The sequence below is a fragment of the Xenopus laevis genome, chromosome 9_10L (assembly GCF_017654675.1).
Source record: "Xenopus laevis strain J_2021 chromosome 9_10L, Xenopus_laevis_v10.1, whole genome shotgun sequence".
Lineage (NCBI taxonomy): Eukaryota > Metazoa > Chordata > Amphibia > Anura > Pipidae > Xenopus > Xenopus laevis.
In genome coordinates, this window is record NC_054387.1 from 77,796,063 (window position 1) to 77,808,198 (window position 12,136).

The window sequence follows — 12,136 nt, forward strand, 5'->3', positions numbered from 1 at the left end:
ACATAATCATGCATGATTGTGGAGAGGTCTGCTTAGCACCTCCATAAAAAGCTTTTCCTTGAGTACAACCTAATTAGTTTGTTCATGAGGGAACATACAGAAATGCCTCTACAACCTGTTATAAGGAAACAACCTGATACTTATATGAGTTATAATCTAGTCAGGAAACAATCATTCAACACTGATGAACACCACATCTGTAATGCCAATGTTTCAATCAACGTTAATGACAAACCATAACTGAAATAAGTATACCACAAGCCTTTGGTGGATAAACACAGGAAGGAAAGTTAATAGCAGTTGTGATTTATAGACCAATTGGATGGGTGCTTCTTTTTTTTCTATATATATATATATTTTTTTTTTAACAGCCATAAGCCAACCTTCATAGTCAAGAACCAAACCTAGACTCACATTAACTTGAATTTAGTGACCCATAACACTGCTTATTTCCTTGAATTACGCAATGCACATTGCACGGAAATAGGAAGGAAAACACAGTTTTTGAGATAATAAATCAGCAGCATTTTGTTATATACGGTTTTAATACTTCCAATTCACAGATCTCTGTCTGGATATTCAGCCCACACACCATGGGGACCCAAAAACTATAAATGTTTACATGGAAGACATGCCCAAATTCTGTGCGCAACTCAACACATGCAGACAATGCCTAAGGCAGAACAAACCAAAGCGTGATTGAGTGCCAATCTCCACTATTTCCAAGTCGTAAGCAATGCTTCTACAAAATATATTAACTTAGGGTTAGACAAAAATAAATATGTGCCAAATTTTAAGGAAGCAGCTGAATCTTACAAGGTATCTTTAAAAGGTAACCCTCCCAAAAGATTTTGAGTATAGGCCCAATGCACAGGCCACAACCCAAGGACCACAAGAAACATTGCAGTCCAAAGGCGTCATTAAAGACTGGCAAAGAATGTGATGTAGGCAAAGATGGCAACCACCAATACTACTACATAGCTTAGCAGTCTGGGACTCATTGTGGGGGCACAGTTAAGTGAAAACTATACCCCCAAAATGAATACTTAAGCAACAGTTTATATCAAATTGAATGACATATTAAAGAATCTTACCAAACTGGAATATATATTTACATAAATATTGCCCATTAACATCACTTGCCTTGAACCACCATTTCGTGACTCTATCTGTGCTGCCTCAGAGATCACCTGACCAGAAATACTACAACACTAACTGTAACAGGAAGAAGTGAGGACGCAAAAGGCAGAACTCTGTCTGTTAATTGGCTCATGTGACCTTACATGTGGTTTGTTTGTGTGCACAGTGAATCTTACGATCTCAGGGGGCGGCCCTTATTTTTTAAAAATGGCAATTTTCTATTTATGATTACCCAATGGCACATACTACTAAAAAAGTATATTATTATGATAATGGTTCATTTACATGAAGCAGGGTTTTACACATGAGCTGTTTTACTCAGTATCTTTTAATAGAGACCTACATTGTTTGGGGGGTATAGTTTTCCTTTAAGATAGAAAAACTAAGTGATGCAGTTGGTGAGTGAGGCCTGTGCATTAGGGATAAAATCAATAAATCGGTGAGGGGGGGTGGACTTGCATCCCTTTTAGAACAGCATCAACAAAACAAAACTGCATTAAAGGGGGTTGTTAACCTGTCAGCTAACTTTTCATATGATGTAGAACCTGATATTCCAAGGAAATTTGCAATTAGTTTTCATTTATTATTATTTGTGGTTTTTGGGTTATTTAGCTTTTTATTCAGCAGCTCTCCATTTTGCCTTTTCAGACAATTTGGTTGCTAGGGCCCAAATTACCCTAGAAACCATGCTTTGATTTGAAAAAGAGACTGCAATATGAATACGAGAGGGCCTGAATAGAAAGATGAGTAATACAAAGTAGCAATAACTATACATGTGTAGCTTTACAGAGCATCTGTTTTTAGATGGGGTCAGTGACCCCCTTTTAAAAACTGGAACGAGTCAAAAGAAGAAGGCAGATAATTAAAAAACTATAAAAAAATAAATAATGAAGGCCAGTTGAAAAGTTGCTTAGAATTGGCGATTCTATTACATACATAGCCATATAACAAATTAAATTAAAGACGAACCACCCTTTAATAAAAAAAAAATTAACACAGATAATTTAGGTTCAAAAAAGGGAAAAATTCATCAAGTTCAACCCCTTCAAAGTTTCAAATGAAAGTACAGTTCCTCGAGGCTAAAAATGTGGCCTCTGGTTCTTTGATTATTTCTATGGGGAAAAATATCCCCTGCTATATCTATAATGTCCACTAATGCACTTGTAGAGAGTAATCATGTTGCCTTGTAAGAAGATTTTCTCCAGAAAACCTTGAAAGACTTTCTTCATATTTTAATTATTTCATTCCCTTTACAAGTCTACTTGCATGTCTCTGCACTCTTTCCAGCTTATTAACATCCTTATTAAAGACTGGAGCCCAAAACTGCACTGCATACTCAAGAAACCTAATTATTAAAATTTTGTTTTCATAAAACATAAAGAAGCAGTGACAGACCTCCATTCAGAAATGTTCCAGCAGATGAAATTATCCTTGATAGTATCCCAAACACCAAAAAGCAGCTGTGGCCCTGAACAACCACCACACTAAAACAATTAAGTATTGGCCAGTGCAACAAAACACTGATACCATTACAGGTTTTAAGATGACAGCATTGGGATGCAAGCCAAACATATTGAATCCCAATAATGGCAATCCTTGTTTGTTCATTTATCTTTATTCCTGCTACATTATAATTAAAGTAAAGAACAATGGCATGGACATCTGCCAAAATCAGTAAAGGATGTGAAGATTAAATTTTTCAGTAAATATCGTTCAATACTGCTGGGTTGAATAGTTTCTCAGTAATAAAGAGAAACATATTAAGAATGATATTGCACCATTACAGTAACATGCAATGATTGCAGCACCCTTAACTAGTAACCGACACAAGTGACTGATATTTTGTTGGAACTCATCACATGGAAGTTTAGGATGGATAGTTTTCAGCTGACTCACTACACCTTGCTTGCATGATAGGAACAATTTTACCCTTAAACCAATGTTTTCACTACATCCATTGTTTCTATTTGTGTTACAGTATTATATTGTAGGTTATTTGGATGAAGTCTTGAAAGGGAATGAAGGACACAGAGATTAAATCTTAGAGTTGATGAAACAGCAGGGAATTGATATCATGGGGAAGAAAAAAATGCACAAGAGCATGCATTTAACTGCTAAACCCTAGCCCAGGGTCAATGGCAAGTAATCTGAAGTAGGAAACAGTGTTTTGATTAATCCTGCGTGTACCACAGAAGTAAAACTGGGCAAACAGTGCAATACAAACTAATTCAGACACGGATTCCATCACCACCACCTCTCTCTATCTACATTGGCCATAAATGTCCCTAGTGTGCTTATTTAAACAATATCCAAAGCACACCTTAGTCATCATCAAAAATTACAGGGGCTCTAGTGGAACAGAGATTATGCAAAGCTACAAGGCCTTGAAACATTGCCTGAATAGCAGGGGAAATGAAAAAAAAAGGATGTACAAGATTGCTTAGAAAAACCTACTGCCCTCAGCACATAAGCAGACATGGGATGAATCTTCATGTTTCATAATGGACCCAATGCATACAGCCAAAGATAGGATAGTTTGGCTAAAGAACACAAATTATATAAATATTTATAGAATGCTTAAATACTATGAGAATGACATGGCTTGAGTAGTACTGTAAATATAAATCAGTTTGTACAAAATTAGGCATTTAAAGCTGTTAAGAGACCTTTCCCAGCAGGTCTGTGCCTTGAATGCTGCCAAAGTCACTTCTGATATTTATTAACTTCGTAGGTGAGGACTTATTGAATTCTTCGGTTTGATTTTGTGGTTTCTCAGTATTCTCATCCTTAAAATATCATGTGCTACACAGTGAAGAATCAGCCTCTGGAAGGAAACACACTTACAATGCCAAATTTCTCATTTTTTTGACAGTGTGGGGATGATGTAACAGTTGTAAAGATCCTTTTAATACAATGATCTTCCTTCAACACAATGCACTTTCCGATGTCATACAAAGGTGAGACAGCAGATGAGAATTCTGGGTAATTAAAAGTATAGATTTCTTCCCTATGGAAACAAGTCATCACTGTAACGATTATATCTAAGACAAGCAAAGCTGGCCAATATTTCTTCAAGTCTATTTCAGAGAAAACAGAGCTGTATATAATCACAGAGCCAAACCGTTTCTCTCCTCTCTGTCTACAAATGCTCTGCTTTATATTTTCAACTTTACATACAAAGCAAATACATGTTTATCAGCACGATCAAAGCTGTTCTTTCATTCAGACTCTGGCGGCATTCATCAATGTCAAAGTGGCTTGAGAACAACGGTGGGAAGAAACGTTTATCTACAATCAGGGGAGAAGTAATTAATCACCCTTTGGTATGCCCGTTTTTCCCTCTATTTTGGTTTGCAATCAACATTTTACTTTTTGGTGGTGTTAAAGCCACACAAGCTCTTAATTAAAGTAATCGAAACAAGCTGCAATTTCATCTTTGTTCTGCGCTTGGCTGTGAAATGGTTTCAACATAGTTATAGTAATTTGAAACATAACACTGGTGTGAAGGTTTACACCTAACTCAACTAAGCACAAGGGTTAATCTTTTCAGTATCAGAGTGAAAAAGACTAAATGCATGATGAACCCTATCATCTCCAAGAGCTCTGTGTGAAGAATCGCTGATTCAAAAGAACAATGGTTAGTGAACACACATGAGCAAACGCATGGAAATGTAATTCACACAAAATGTCAAATATATTTTAATGGAAGGCTGCCCCTGAAATCTTTATTGGATGCCATCATTAGCCTTGTACCCTTCTGCATGACGCTATGAGTGAGGAATCTTTTGCCAAAATGTTTTTGAACTGCGAGATGTTGCAGTGCATACTTTATGCCACAGCTCCAAAGAAATGTACTCTATTTTTTGATTGCAATAACCACAGTTATAAAATATGAGTGCCTCAAAATTAAATGGACTGTGTACATCTGAGCAAATATTAATAAATGGCAAACATTTTAGGGAAAAAAAAGTTGATCCAATCCGTAGGAAAAAAATAAAATAAATTTTATATATATATATATATATATATATATATATATATATATATCTCGAATATATCTATATCTTTGTCATACTACAAGCAGTTGGATAGAAATTAATAACATTGCATAAGCCTTATGATGGTCATGCACGCTCAGATCTTTACCAGTTTTGGGCAACAATGCAAAGGGTCAAATGGGCTAATGTTGGGATCATAATGGGAGGCCAAGGTAGACCTGTCAGGACAATGCAGACTTTGCCTTACCAGTATCTGGCCAATTTAATATTATACAGTATATATAATGTGTATATATAATGTGTGTGTATATATATATATATATATATATATATATATATATATATATATATATATATATATATATATATATACACACATACATATATATATATATATATATATATATATATATATATATATATATATATATATATATATATATATATATATATATATTATTAATTGGCTATACTGGGCAGGATGTAGGGATTGCCCCCTCTCCAGGTCAATAAGCTGTATTATCTTTTCAGAGGAGTCCGGTTTAATGTTTTATCGGCCAGTGTAGTTTTTATTTAGTGTTAAGAAACACAGGTTCACATACAGCAATAATTACAGATACAAATTGTTATAAGCAAACATCCTTTATAGCTTTGCCCAGAAGAAAAGCTTGAGAACAGGTTTTCTGCCTTCACTGTAGGGGAGAAAAAACATTTCTATATAAACTGCTAAATAGTTTATGGTTCATATTTAATTTTATTTTTTGTTTGTTGTTCTGTTTTTTCCTTTACTTTTCAACTTCATATTGTTTCTGTCAGGAAAGAAAACGCTCAAGAAAAATCCTAAGAAGAAAATGAAATAGTCACTTTATTTTTATGTGAGATAGCCCCAACTAATACTCATGCTTCGGTCAGCTTCAATTTCCACTGCAATTTCTCAGTCCTGGAAACTTTCCTTCCCTGGAGAAGAATTAACATAGTTGAGCAGAACAAAAAACAATAAGGTAATTTTATTGTCGCTAAAATTGTATTTTCCACAAACACTCGGAAATTGTGTATTCTGAATTGTTTGACCCTAGACTTGTGCAGGCCCCATCGGGGTGGCCATTTTGGATGCAAGGTTCAATGACACTGCAAGACAGATGTGGATCGGGATGACAGAGAATGATGACTACCATAGCTCAACTCATTATTCTGTATGGGGCTTTGTACCATCTATCAGTCAGGAGGAAGGCAGATGGCTTGGTCTGTAATTGATTTATTTTGTTAGCCATTGATATGCCACATTTACGGATACATATACGATCAGTTCCATTCTGGGTAACAACTAAGAGAGAAGGTAACTTTAAACACATTGGCAGTATTTTATTCATATATACCTACAGATAAATTATTAGGAATTTCACTTTTGTGTCTCTGCATGTGTAAAGTGTTACTTATTCTTTTTTCTGCTATTTCACAAGCATTTTTTCTTTAACAATACCATTTATGGTTTCCCATTGTTATTATTTTGTTTGCATTTTTTTAACACTTTCGGGCAGATTTATAAAAAGTCGAGGTGAATTTTCTAATGAAAAAAAAAAAAAATCTAATTTCAAGCTATTTTTTGTGTATTTCGACTAGGGAATAGTCCAAATTCTATTCAAATTTGAAAAAAATTAAAAAATTCGAATATCGAAATTTTTCATGTACTGTCGTTTTAAAAATTCAACTTTGACTGTTCGCCATCTAAAACCTGCCGAATTGCTGTTTTAGCCTATGGGGGACCTCCTAGAACCTATTTGGAGTCAATTGGTGGACTGTGGGAAAAACTTTGAATCGAATTCGATCGAATGCGCTATTCCTTCGATTCGAATTCGTTCGACCAAAAAAAAAACTTCGACTTAATTTCGGTTGGTCTTTTTGAATTTGGATTTCGAAGCTTTTTCAATTCAAAATTCGACCTTTGATAAATATGAAACTTTAAGTAAGAAAATAAGAGTTTTTCACTTAAACTATAAGGTCTATGCTTCTGTCTCAGCACATCGCACTTTCTAACTGTGTATATATATATATATATATATATATATTTATATTTTTATTGTAACTTTAGTCTCCTTATTAGCAATGTTAGTATATATGTTCAGCAAACAGGTATGGGATCACTTATCCAGAAACTCATGGTTAGTGATGAGGGAATCTGATCTGGATCACTTTGCCGAAAATTCATAAAAAAAAAAAAAATTCCCCAACGCATTGAAGTCAATGGGCATTTATTCATTCTTCAAACAATTTTTTTACTATACATTAAAGTCCATGAGAGTTTTTTTCACAGAGAAACACTGCAAAATATTTCACTCATCCCTACTTGTGAACCAGAAAGCTCGACATTACAGGAAGACCATCTCCCACACACTCCATTTTTACCAAAAATTCTAATTTTTAAACAGAATTTCCTATTTCTCTGTAATGATAAAACAATAACATGTTTCCATGTGGAAACTAAGCTGCGTTAATCCATATTTGTGGCAAAACAATCTTATTGGGTTTAGTCAAAGTTTAAAGGGGCTGCTCACCTTCCAACTCTTTTTTTACTTTAGTTATCTTCAATAGCTTACAAGAAATAGAGAAACAAGCCTATTTGTGACCATTTTTCTAATATTTAAGTTTTTTTCTTATGTCTTTCAAAAGCAGCTATGGGGGGGTCACAGACTCTGCAAACTGTTCTAAATTAATGCATACATTGACACATTTCTTATTTTTAGCCCTGCTGAACAGGATCCCCAAGTTTCAATTAAAGGCAGCTGTTAGACTCCAATTCTGTAAAAACAGTAAAAGAAATGGAAAGTAACTAAAAAAAGTCTTTATTTCTCGTGAACAATCTGTACACAACTGAACTGAAAACAGTGTTTGGAAGGTGAACAACCCCTTTAGAAGATTTTTAGCAAACTTAAAATACAGTGATCCAAATTAAAGGCATATTCCTTATTCAGAACACCCCAGATCCCAAGTATTCTGGATAATAGTTCCAAGACCTGCATATACACACTGGGGTCATTTATAAACACTAGGCATATCTGCACCTGAGCAGTAAAACATAGCAACCAATCAGATATTTTCTTTCATTGTTCTACTTGCAGCTGGCTGAAAAAAGATAATCACGGATTGCTTGCTATTGGTTACTGTCCAGGCTTTATAAATGAGCCCCAGGGTCCTCTTTGCAAATTTCAAGCTATAGTTAATTGGCATAGAGAAGGAACAGAATAGTTCAATTTATTTCAGAAAATTAATTTAAGAAACTAAAAACTACAATCTTTAATTTGAGGTAAATACACTAGAATGTTGTTCAGTTGCATTTCGAATTCTAAGAAGCCGATACAAGAGAAAACTGGCTATTCGGCTTTGTAAAATCATTTCTGAATAACATTCCAACACAGCATTACTGCCGTTTGGACAATACTTTACAGGGGCATTCATCAGAGTATCAGATAAGAGGATTACTCCAGTGATGAAATTAATTCTCTGTTTCTCATCATAATCACACCTGACAAACTCTTGGACTGTATCCCATACATGTTTTAATCAACAGGAAAAAAGTAACCCTTTTCAAGGGAACTATACCCTAGTTATAAATACTGCTCGGACTGTGATATAGGAGGCTATGCTTTTCAGAGCACTTTGAGCATTTTTCCTCTGCATAATTTCATTTGTGAAATTTGACATGTTTTGGAGAGCAGACACAGCAAATGCACCTGAGTGGTTATAAATAACATGTGCCCTCACCATAACGATCTAGGAAGTATTGTATTTTCAGATTTACCAAAACTGTCATCTATGAATAGAAAATAAAAGTTTTTGTGCAGTCAGTAAGCTTTCTTAGCTTTTAAGATTCTAAGCTTTTACTTTCTGTAAGAGGAACATAAATGGTAGATCAGTGCACTGTATATTAATAGATTATTTACCTTCATAACATAGCAAATCTTGCTCTCTTTAGAGGACGTTTATACACTAGAACTCGCTCTCACTAGATAATCTAGTAAACTATAGTTACTGCGTCTAAAAGAATAAGCTTTGCAAACAATGGGCCAGAGTACATTTTCTGTAATGCAAAGTCTAGGTTCTAACTTTTGTCAAAATTTGGGGCCGCTCCTTTGGGTTTAGCCAGAGTGCAAACTATGATAAAATAATGGGGAGAATGCTCATTTGTATTCGTGGATACATTTATCTCATGAACTGAGCTCACCACTATCTACTCTGTATTAAAGGGCTGCAGAAGTTGTATTACAAGGCCACCTAACATATAAAAATTATTCCTCCACCTATACAGCCTGCAATCTAATTGGGGAAAACTACAATTTTAGCAAGAAAATGCCTCTTGTAACAGCTATGCCACCTGCACCAAGAAGTAGCTCCCTGTGTGGGCGGCCATGATGGGGCACACTGTCAAAGGGCTAGTGCCCAAATTTGCTCAATATGTGCATTTGTGTGATTTAGGATCAGTTGAAGCATTCTCTGAATCTATGTTATGTATGCAAGGGAGCTGGAACACTTGCCCAGTATGCACATGCATGTGTGCCCCTCACAAACACTATGCTGCCTGTACCAGGAGTGAGCTCCTTGCGTGGATGGCACATTATCTTCGACTGCATATGAATCATTTGCTCAATGTTGCTATTACATGCAAACAAAACAGAAAATCTGGAAAGAAAGCCCATAACAATGATAGTGGTAGCCTATTTATTTTCTGTTTGCCTATACAAAATTATCCCTATAAGGTATTTTCATACTACTGTGTCGAGATGAGTATATCTGCTAGACACACAACAGACATGCCTTGTACACTTGGCTGTATGTCAGACATCTGACATTTTTTATCCATAAGACTGCACAAAGATTCAGTAACAAGAGCAATACAACCAGAGTGGCTTTGTAACACTTCAGTGTACTAGACAATTTTACAGCTGTTCCCAGGTACATACCATTTCCAAGTAGAAACTACAAGCTCAAGGTCTTAAATTCACACTGGAAAATCACATAAATCTAAATGTTGTGTGTTTTGCAACTATAAAGCCAAGTTTGAGACCTTCCATTTGACTTTATTTACTCGCTTGAACTGCTCCTCTACTTAAATTAATTTAATACTTTTTTATTTTATTCCTCAGATCAGCATTCTAACCTCTTTAAACACTCTAGTTAATTAATGTACGGTTCCAATCGCTCCATCCTTAATAAATTATCTGTCATAATTTATAGGTGGCTTCCAAAGCACAATACTCTTGATACAACCTATCATAAGCACAAATTAAACACAATAAATCATGTGAGGCATAAGAAACAGTTTTATGAACTCTGAGGGGTTGCACTAGTCCTATAACTCAAAACAACCAGCCATTAACTTTTGCTAGTCAATTGTAGAATACTGACCAGAGGAAAAAATTGCTTCTGTTTTTGCAAAACTCTTAATAAAGAAAGGCTGAAAATATATCTCCTTTGACCAGAGTTTACATTGACCCATACTTTCCTCACATCGCCTTCAGTAAATGGAAAGTTGTTTTGAGCTCAAAAGGATTACCAAGGTAAACCTAGGGCTATACATAAAAAGTCACATGGTATTTCTAAAACACTACACTGGGATTTGTTACAGTTTATGCAACAGTTGTAGGATAGGAAGGAGCATAACAATCCGCAGACTTGGCTGCAAAATTCCTTTATTATCACATGTTTCGGATCATCATGGATCCTTTTTCAAGTGAAAAATACAATTACAAAAAAGACCAATTTATAACACAACACCCACAATATTACTCCTCCCTCAGTGACATCATATGTTAATCAATCAATTATTTAAAGTAGCGTGTATTTCCCATCTTAAAGACGTGTTTATCCACCAGAGGAACTGTGCACCTTGCAACACACTGCAACATTAAAAACAATGTAACATTTAAAATATAACCTTAGTACTTAGAAACAACATTAAAATTGAAACAATATTTTAATTCATAAAAGAATTACTTGAAAATTAGGCACTACTCTTTTCAGAGTCTGCCTACCATCTGTGTCCGAAAACGGTGTCACCATTTTGGAAAATATTTCATTTCTGCTGTCTATTAGACAATAAATTATTCTTAGATTCTTTTTAAATAACTTTCTTTAGGATACTTTTTTAAGCTACTATTTTAATACTTTTTTTAAGAGACAAGCCAGTACATTTAGAAGCGATAAATAAATAGTTCTTACCGTACCTACACATAAATATATGGGAGTCAGGATCAAAGGAGTCTAGAAAAAGAAAAATCCATAATTCAAATTAATACAATTCATAAGAAGCATTTTACACTCCATGCTTCATTTAGACCTTTGGGGGCCAATGTGTTCAGCCTCATGATCCACTTAGCTTCTCTTTGGAGCATTTTTTGTTTGAAGTTGCCCCCTCTATTCAATGGTTTTACTAATTCTAAAACAGCCCATTTCAGTTGTCCATGTGTATGTTTAGCCAGGTTGAAATGCCGAGCCACTGCTGTATCGGTCTGTGTATTATGTTTAAAGTTACGTATATCATTTTTATGTTCCTTTATTCTGGTTTTGATGACTGGACTTCTCATAGTCAGAGTCTAGAGTCGTGATTCGTTTAGCACGCAGGAATTGTCCTTTAGGAATCACGACTCTAGACTCTGACTATGAGAAGTCCAGTAAGGTTGTTTTTGATCGATTTGTAGAAAGGGGTTATTCTCCAATAAAATTAGCACATACGATGAGTGAGGTGGGCACTATAAAAAGAGAAAGCTTGCTAGCCCCTAATACAAAAAATAGTAAAGGAAAGAACACCAACAATCGGATTCCCTTTATTTCTAAATATGTGAAACACAATAAAGAAATAGAAAAAGTGTTAAGAAAATATTGGCCTATCTTACAAGGGGATAGTAAGTTTGGGAAACTGTTTGCAGAACCTTAAATCTTATTTTGTTACAAAAAAGGTAAAAGTATTCGGGATGTTTTATGCCCAGCAGCTCCAGTAAAGGAGA

The 12,136-nt window shown here is 35.0% G+C and overlaps 1 protein-coding gene across 1 annotated transcript in view; it reads right to left on the minus strand.

Annotated features, from left to right (window-relative positions):
- agps.L (alkylglycerone phosphate synthase L homeolog) overlaps positions 1-12,136 on the minus strand; it is a 118,570-nt gene that overhangs the window by 43,958 nt on the left and 62,476 nt on the right.